This window comes from Sciurus carolinensis, chromosome 5 (assembly GCF_902686445.1).
Source record: "Sciurus carolinensis chromosome 5, mSciCar1.2, whole genome shotgun sequence".
NCBI lineage: Eukaryota > Metazoa > Chordata > Mammalia > Rodentia > Sciuridae > Sciurus > Sciurus carolinensis.
In genome coordinates this window covers 83,873,084-83,881,514 of record NC_062217.1, presented here as the reverse complement: position 1 = coordinate 83,881,514, position 8,431 = coordinate 83,873,084, and the positions used below count along the sequence as shown (strand labels likewise).

Below are 8,431 nucleotides of genomic sequence, written 5' to 3'. Positions count from 1 at the left end.
TAGTCTTCTAACGCTTAGCCCAGAGGACTAGCAGCACCTGTCTTTCTCTCTTCTGTCTTGTAAGAAGGTGGGAATGTTCACCACACCAACCAATTTTAACGCTGATAAGTGCCCAGTCTAACATGTATCAAGCATGCTTTGAGCTGATATTTTGTTACTGGAGATGTATTTTCTTTTTCTTTTTTTTTTTATATTTTTCTTTTTAAATCCAGAATGAATCAAAAAGAACAATCATCAAAGATGTAGGTGCCAGATGGGCCAGACAGTAGCTAGAAAAGTATGCCCTAGGAACATTAGGGATTTAAGAACCACCTTATTTAAAAAGCTACCTAACATAAATAGCTTAGTTCTCCATTGACCCAGCTTCCTCTGCCCCACCTACTACAAACATGGCACAGCTAGTGGTCTTGCATTGCAAGGCCTCAGCTGAAGGACCCCATGTTCTATAGCAGTGATCTAGATCAACTAGGATCTTCATCCCCGTTACAGTCTCATTGCAGGTCATGGTGTTTGATATAGTTTCACCCCTTGAAAATATTGCCATTTCAGCACAAACCAACAGAAAGTCTTTATAATGATTAGTAAATCATCTATCCCCAACCCTTTCACATGCTGCTGAAAATTAACAGGCTGAGGAGAGAACATTGTGAACTTTTTATTGTGTAGAATTATCGCCCATTAAATGTTCATCAGCTAATGGTCACTAAATTTACATATTAAGGGAATTATATATTGAATACTGCAAAAACACAGTAAAGACTGAAGGTTGCCCATTTCTGCTCAGGAAGTCCCTGTCCAAGAAGTTTGTTGTCTCCAGCCACCTCTCTCACCTTGACACACTTTAATTTCCACTTGAGTCTGTCCATCAGCAGCAGTAGAAAACACCTGGCTCTTCTTGGTTGGAATAGTGGTGTTCCTATTAATAAGTTTGATAAAGACACCTCCCAGAGTCTCGATGCCCAGAGACAACGGAGTGACATCCAGGAGCAGCATATCTATGATACCACCAGTCAATACGCCTCCCTGAATGGCAGCTCCACTGGCCACAGCTTCATCAGGGTTAACAGCTTCACTCAGGGCTCAGCCAAAAATATCTTGCACAGTTTGCTGAACCTTGGGCATTCTAGTCATCCCACCAACAAGAATCACTTCTCTTATGTCGCTCTTGCTGACCTCTGATCCTGCATAGCTTTTTGACATGATTAAATCAGTGACTATCCCCTCAAATTGAGCCTGGGTCAGCTTCATATTCAAATGTTTGGGTCCAGAAGCATCCATCATAAGATATAAGTCTGCACAGATGAGGAGAGTTCACATTTAGTGTTCTCAGCAGCTTCTCACACCCTCTGAAGTGCCATGTTGTCTTTGGTCAAATCAACCCCTGTCTCTCTCTTGACTCCTTCACAATGTGTCGTAACAGGGCCTGGTCAAAGTCTTCACCACCTAAGAAAGTGTCCCCACTGGTGGGTTTCACCTCAAACAGGCCTTTCTCTATTTCCAGGATAGAAATATCAAAAGTTCTACCACCTAAATCATACATAGCAATGATTTTGTCTTCAGATTTATCCTACACCATAGGCCAAAGCAGCAGCTGTGGGTTCATTAATCACTTGAAGCACATTCAGTCCAGATATCTGGCCAGCATCCTTAGTGGTCTGCCTCTGTGAGTCATTGAAATAAGCTGGGACCCTGATTACAGCATTTTTTGCTGTGTGACCCAAGTAATTTTCTGCAGTCTCTTTGATCTTCATCACCACAAATGCTCCAGTCTGACTTGGAGAGTACGGTTTTCCATAAACCTCCACCCAAGCATCACCATTGGAGGCGCAGACAATTTCGAAGGACACGTTTTTAATGTGTTTCTGTACTTCAGGGTCATCGTAGCGCTGGCCAATGACATGCTTGGTGGCATAGAATATATTGTTTGGGTTGGTGACAGCCTGTTGCTTCTCTGGCATCCCAACAAATCTTTCACCATCTGCTGTAAAGGCAACAACAGAAGGGGTGATTCTGGCACCTTCAGCATTTCAAACACCTTTGCTTGTTTACCCTCCATAACTGCCACACAGGAGTTGGTAGTACCCAAATTAATACCAACAACTGCATCCTTAATTGCTTCTGATGCATAATCCCTCCCTGAAACAAACCTAAAAGCGTCATGGCTAAGACCATTCCATCCTGGTGACGGGTGGCCGTGAGACCCGGGGAAGCTGCAGCACCCACAAGACCAGCTGCAGTGACTCTACTGGCTGCTTATCATGGCGGCTAGACCTGGGGAGTAAGGAGAAGCAAAGAAGCTCTCGGGTGGCTGGGAGCAGGGGATGTATTTTCAAACTGGAGTTTGGGTTACATTTTCATTTGTTGTAGGAGCATAGAGACTGTAGGGCTTGTAAGTAGTATGCACTAAAACACATTGCACTTCAAAAATGGTTGACAAGAAACATTCAAATTTTCCCTGCCTGTTTTTAAAACATCATTATGTGCTATTGCAATATGGCTTCACTTGTCATCCTGGCACCTGTGATGGATAAGATCATTAAAAACTTTTTTTTCAAGTTTTTATTTATCAGAGTCATGGAAAAATTACATTCCTATTAGCTTTAGCTGAAAAGGTTGGAAAAGGGTGGTGTAACTCATTCCAGGTAATATCTTTCTTTTTGTATAGCTTTTGTATTATCTAAAGAAATACTTGAGTGTGAATTATGTCAAAATCAAAGTAGTCTCTTTAAAATTTGAACTGCATTATGCACCTGAGGTGCTGACAGCAAAGCCCATGCCAAGCATTTGATCCACTAATACCCATTTTCCAAGTACTCCAGAGCCTCAGATCTGCATCTCTTCCATTTTTGCTGAGGCCAATTTTAAAATAAGGGATCGGGAAACAGTTTAGGGATCATAAATCACACTGATGGTTGGGGGGAAAAGTGTTCTTTTGCTTCTTTAGATGTGGTTCCACACATTTTTACACATCTTTCAGCTAAATCAGAAATCCAGATGCAAAATGATGGTTCTTACGTATATTATGTCTATTTGTGAATATTCCATGAAGAATAGAGAACTGAAAGTCCAAATTGCACTGAGTTTGACACAAAAAAATACAGCTCTGTACATTAGAAAACAATGGGCAAAAGTGGGTTAAAAGTGAATGTGGTTCACACTGCTACGCATACATTTTGCTGAGTAATCAATCCAGTCAAAACATGACAGTCTCCACAGTGAGGTGTATTAATGAATTATCTGTGACTTACCTATTAAATAAGCTTAGTAATAACTTAGTAATTGTAGTTAAATAGTTACAATTTTTCTTTGGAAAGTTCCTACCTTTCCGATAGGACAAGTGACCACATTTTTCATCATTTTTACTTTTTTTATTCTTTCCAGGTTCTTAAAATAATAAAAGTGTGATACTTTTCCAATCATAAAATATATATTTAAGAATCCCTATCTTGTCTATGAGATGCTCTTTAAATCTTGGAGTCTTCCCTGTTTCTGCACAAGACATCTTCTGATTGATTTTCTCTGGGCATGGGGAAGTCCTCATTTGATTGTCATGTTAATTGTCATTGTGAGCTTAAGTGGTTGTTCTTCCAATGTGATCGCAAGAGTTTTGTCTATCTGGATAACTCGTGGGACTTGGGTGTCTCAGAATGTCTATATATCATTAACACATAGTAGACACTGGATGCCTATCAGATTTTCTCACATTTTTTCTTTCGACTTCCCTTGGATCCCTTTCTACCTTCTCTTATGGGCGAAAGCAAAATATGTATCAAATCTCAACTCCTGAACCATGGCTAAGAATATTTTTACCTGACTCATTGTTTTCCTTCCACACACTCTGAGCTTGGTCATGCATTTAGTAGTCAACTTTATTTCTTACAGAATAGTGTTTCTGGTCATTACCTCCAAACTCAAGATTCCTGTCTCCACAACAACCCAGTCCAGAGAGAAAGACGATATTTTCATTAACCACATGTTGGATAATAACATAATTGAACTTATTTTAATACTTTAAATGACCTACTTTCTTAAGTTCTTTCCTTTATTTTTGAAGCATATTTTTCTTTATTTATACTCATTTTATAATTAATTATGTGCATTTTATTATTCTGCTTCATTTAAATTTTTATCTGTAATTCATTTTTTACTTTTTGATAACTGAAATAACTTCATTAATTTTTCTTTTTAATGTTTTGCATTTCAAAAATCAAATAGATTATACAGATTGAAACTTCTTAATCCTAGCTAATGAGAGCATGTATTGTAAACCTTAATCTACTCTACAACCCATCTGTCAGGAAGTTTTATTGATCTATTTCTCACATATATACAAACATGACCATTAAATTACTTCCAGTTTCTGCACAAGTCAAATATTCTCCTGAAAGTCCTCACAGGCCTTCCTTATTCTATCCTTTACCCACTTCATACTGTGATCCAGTGATCAGACCAGTCCTTTAAAAACTTTAAGCATTAATTCAAGAGCCTATTCCTCTCCTCAAAACCACTCAATGACTCCCCATTTCATTCAGAAGAAAATCCAAAAATTGTGCACTGATCCTCAAGGCCCTATATAACATATCCCTCCTTGTACTTTCCTACTCTGATCTCATTTCCTGGTATTTGCCAATCCCTCATCCCCTCTAGCCATATTGGATGCCACTAAACACTCTCTCACCCTGTCCTGGCTCACTCCCAACTTAGGATTTTTATATCACCTGCTCCCCCAGTTAGGAATAATATCCATTCTATGTCCAGATGGCTAAATTCCTTATTTCATTTAAGTTCACAAAAAATGGTAACCTCAATGTGTGCTTACCTAATCACTGTATTTAAAATTTCAACCCAACCCATACATACCTTCAGATCCTTACTGCCTATCGTGAAATATTTTCTTTCTTATAACATATCAACATTTAACATATTATGTTTCACATATCCATCGTGTCCACTGCTAACTATCTATCTACACTAAAACACAGGCGTCAGGAAGGTTGGATCTTTTGTCATTTATATACAGATGCCACTTCAAAAACACATATGTAATACAGTAAATTTTCAATAACTATTTTAAAGGTAAAACTACAACAAACAAAACCTCAATGCCATCAAATATATCTTAATACCTCTTACTTCAACTTCATGTTTCACTCTCAATTTGCCTATTAGGTCTGCATTTTCTAGCCTGCCCCAGATCTGAGCAGTACAGAAACACTGGCTCCAGCATCAGCAAAATAACGCATATTCAGAGAGTATATCTTTAGACATAGAATAACATTCTAGGCATTAGAATCCATGTGGTTTAAAACAATTTCTTGATTTCCAAAAGCATTTTTGCTTTTAAGTGAGAAGACCAGGCATGGCAGCAAAAGGTTTGTGTCCAGGGAAGAAGGAGTAGGAACAGTTGGGAAGGAAAAAGACAAAATACCCTACCTGAAATAAAGCTCATGCTTCACCACCACCACCGGTATACCATAGCCACCAGCAGCATTGTGATTACAAGTAGTATCACCATTGCTACCACTACTACCACCACCATTACCAACACTGCCACCATACAATTAAATCGTCACCACCATTATCACTGACATCACAACCACTATTACCACTACAACCATTGCCACTACCATCATCACCACCACCCTTATCACTGTCACCTTCACCTCGATCACCACCATCATTACCATCACCAACAAATGTAACATATGCACTCTTTCCAACTCAATTTCCTGAAGGAAAATAATTGAAACTACCAACATAATATGACAAAATAATAAATATTAATCCATAAACTAATTAACTTACATAATGTAATTCAGTTATGTTTGCCCTGGGTCACTGTAGACATTATATATTTCATTAAGACGGTAATTTAAAAGATTAAGCAATAGCTTGTATTGAGAGTCAGATTGTTCACTCTGAAGGCCTTAGCTTGTGATGTTGCTGAAGAGCATGGAGACAAGATATTACAAGATGGCATGTGACAATGAACTACCATAGGAACCATCAGATAAAATTTTACAACTACTAGATGATATTGGGTGTATACTATGGTGTTTAGACAGGAAATACTATGATTCTAAAATTTAAATTTAAATTCTAAAATTTAAGTCATAAAAGTCTCATAAAAATATTAACCATACTTTGAAGAAAAAATAGAATTTAGATGAGCTAAGAGGGAAAATTACTGCATAGGAAATACATACTTCAAAACCAGTTGGGTTCTAACAGTTATGGAGCCCAAAGTAAGCGTTCAGAGGGAGACCCATATCCTGGGTGCCTAAATATATGAAAATTATAAAGCAAGCTAATAAACTCATTAGGAATATATGATCTACACTTCTATCCTGATAAATAGCTTCCTAATAGCAACCTGGAGTCTGGGTTTAAATTCATGATCATCTGCCCCTTCAAAATGCAATGTGGGAATAGCTATTGCTTCTTTCTAACCTCTTTCTATACCACCCCCACCTTCCTGCAAAGGAACTCTTCCATGAACTAAACAACTAAGTTTAATCCATACTTGTTTCAACAAAGTCTATCTTTTTGCTATGCTTGGACTTGAAGGGTATACTTGCCAGCTGCACAGTTTTCCCACGATGAGGAAGAATTAGAGGCCAAATTGATACTGAGTGTACCAAGATTCCAGATTACTAGGGGTAACAGGAGAGTACAAACTATAGAGAGCATATATATTGGCCCCATGGCCACCTTGACCTGTTGGAGAGGTGCTTGGTTGGAGGAGGTACAGAACAGGAAGCTCTATAAAATCCAGGTCCCAAGGAAGGTCCTTCTTGTACAGGTCTAAAGGTGATACTAGTCCAAGTTCAATATTGGTCAGACCAATCTCAGAATAAAAGATATGATAACACATCATTCATTGAACATGTCACTTTCCATATCACCTCAAGTTCAGAATAAGAACTGATGGTCTGTCCTGTAAAAGCTCTTTTGATCTATTTTTGATATTGTATATGGGGTAATTTTTCTAGCTTTTTATCTTAAGAATTTTAAAATCTTAAAAATTTTTTTTAAAGTAATATTGTAAATAAATATTAAAGATGTGGAGATTCTCACAGGTGATAAAATAAGCATCAATTTTATTTAAACTTTGACTAGAATCTGCTAAAGACATTAATTAAAACTTATTACTTAGAAGAAAATCTAAAGTTAAATATTTTAGGCCATATGTGGATGCTTGTATTATCTTTCCTTGAAAGACGAGGAATAAAGTAAGCAAATGCCACTTTCTTATGATTATACTTACATAAAAACAATGCAATAAAGAAGAAGCAATTCTTTTTTATTATAAACAAATGGGATACATGTTGTTTCTCTGTACATGGAGTAAAGGCATACCATCTTTGTAATCATAAATTTACATAGGGTAATGTTGTTTGATTCATTCTGTTATTTTTTCCCTTCCCCCCCACCCCTCCCACCCCTCTTTTCCCTCTATGCAGTCCTTTCTTCCTCCATTCTTGCCACCCTCCCTAACCCTAACCCTAAACCTAACCCTAACCTTAACATTAACCCCTCCCACCCCCCCATTATGTGTCATCATCCGCTTATCAGCGAGATCATTCATCCTTTGGTTTTTTGAGATTGGCTTATCTCACTTAGAATGATATTCTCCAATTTCATCCATTTGCCTGCAAATGTCATAATTTTATCATTCTTTATGGCGGAGTAATATTCTATTGTGTATATATATATATATATATATATATATATATATATATATATATATATATACCACAGTTTCTTTATCCATTCATCAATTGAAGGACATTTAGGTTGGTTCCACAATCTGGCTATTGTGAATTGAGCAGCTATGAACATTGATGTGGCTGTATCTCTGTAGTATGCTGATTTTAAGTCCTTTGGGTATAGGCCAAGGAGTGAGATAGCTGGGTCAAATGGTGGTTCCATTCCAAGCTTTCTGAGGAATCTCCAGAACAAGCAATTCTTACCATTCTCACTTGATAGCTATGGCTTGTAAACTACATGATGTGAAAAATAAAATATCAGTATCACTTAAAGACCTTCATCATATATTTATACTTATGTTTAGTTTTGGAGAGGATAGTGTGTAGACCTCTGGGCTCTGAATTGTTTGGTAAAAATGATATTACTGAAAGAAGAGAAATGAATGAAGATTCATGAAGAAGAACCTTTGAAAGTTTGTTTTCCATGAAGGTATGCTCTGGTGGATAAATAATGGGTTGGAAGATTATTTTTAATATCATGCACCAAGTAGTATAAATTTGTTTGGATAAATGAGCATGTTTTATCTATTTTCCTCACATTTTGCTTTTGATATTTCAGTGTTTGGAGGCATTGCTTGACCTCGTCTTCAGATGTGAAGTACAGATGAACAGTATTTCCTTTAAGAAAGGAAAATAACTACTCACAGGCTTGGTGTGCATTT

The 8,431-nt window shown here is 37.3% G+C and overlaps 1 pseudogene; it reads right to left on the bottom strand.

The window, feature by feature from the left end:
* Positions 1 to 725: 725 nt before the first annotated feature.
* The window catches only part of LOC124985628 (stress-70 protein, mitochondrial-like), a 126,546-nt pseudogene continuing 118,840 nt past the window's right edge, over positions 726 to 8,431 (bottom strand).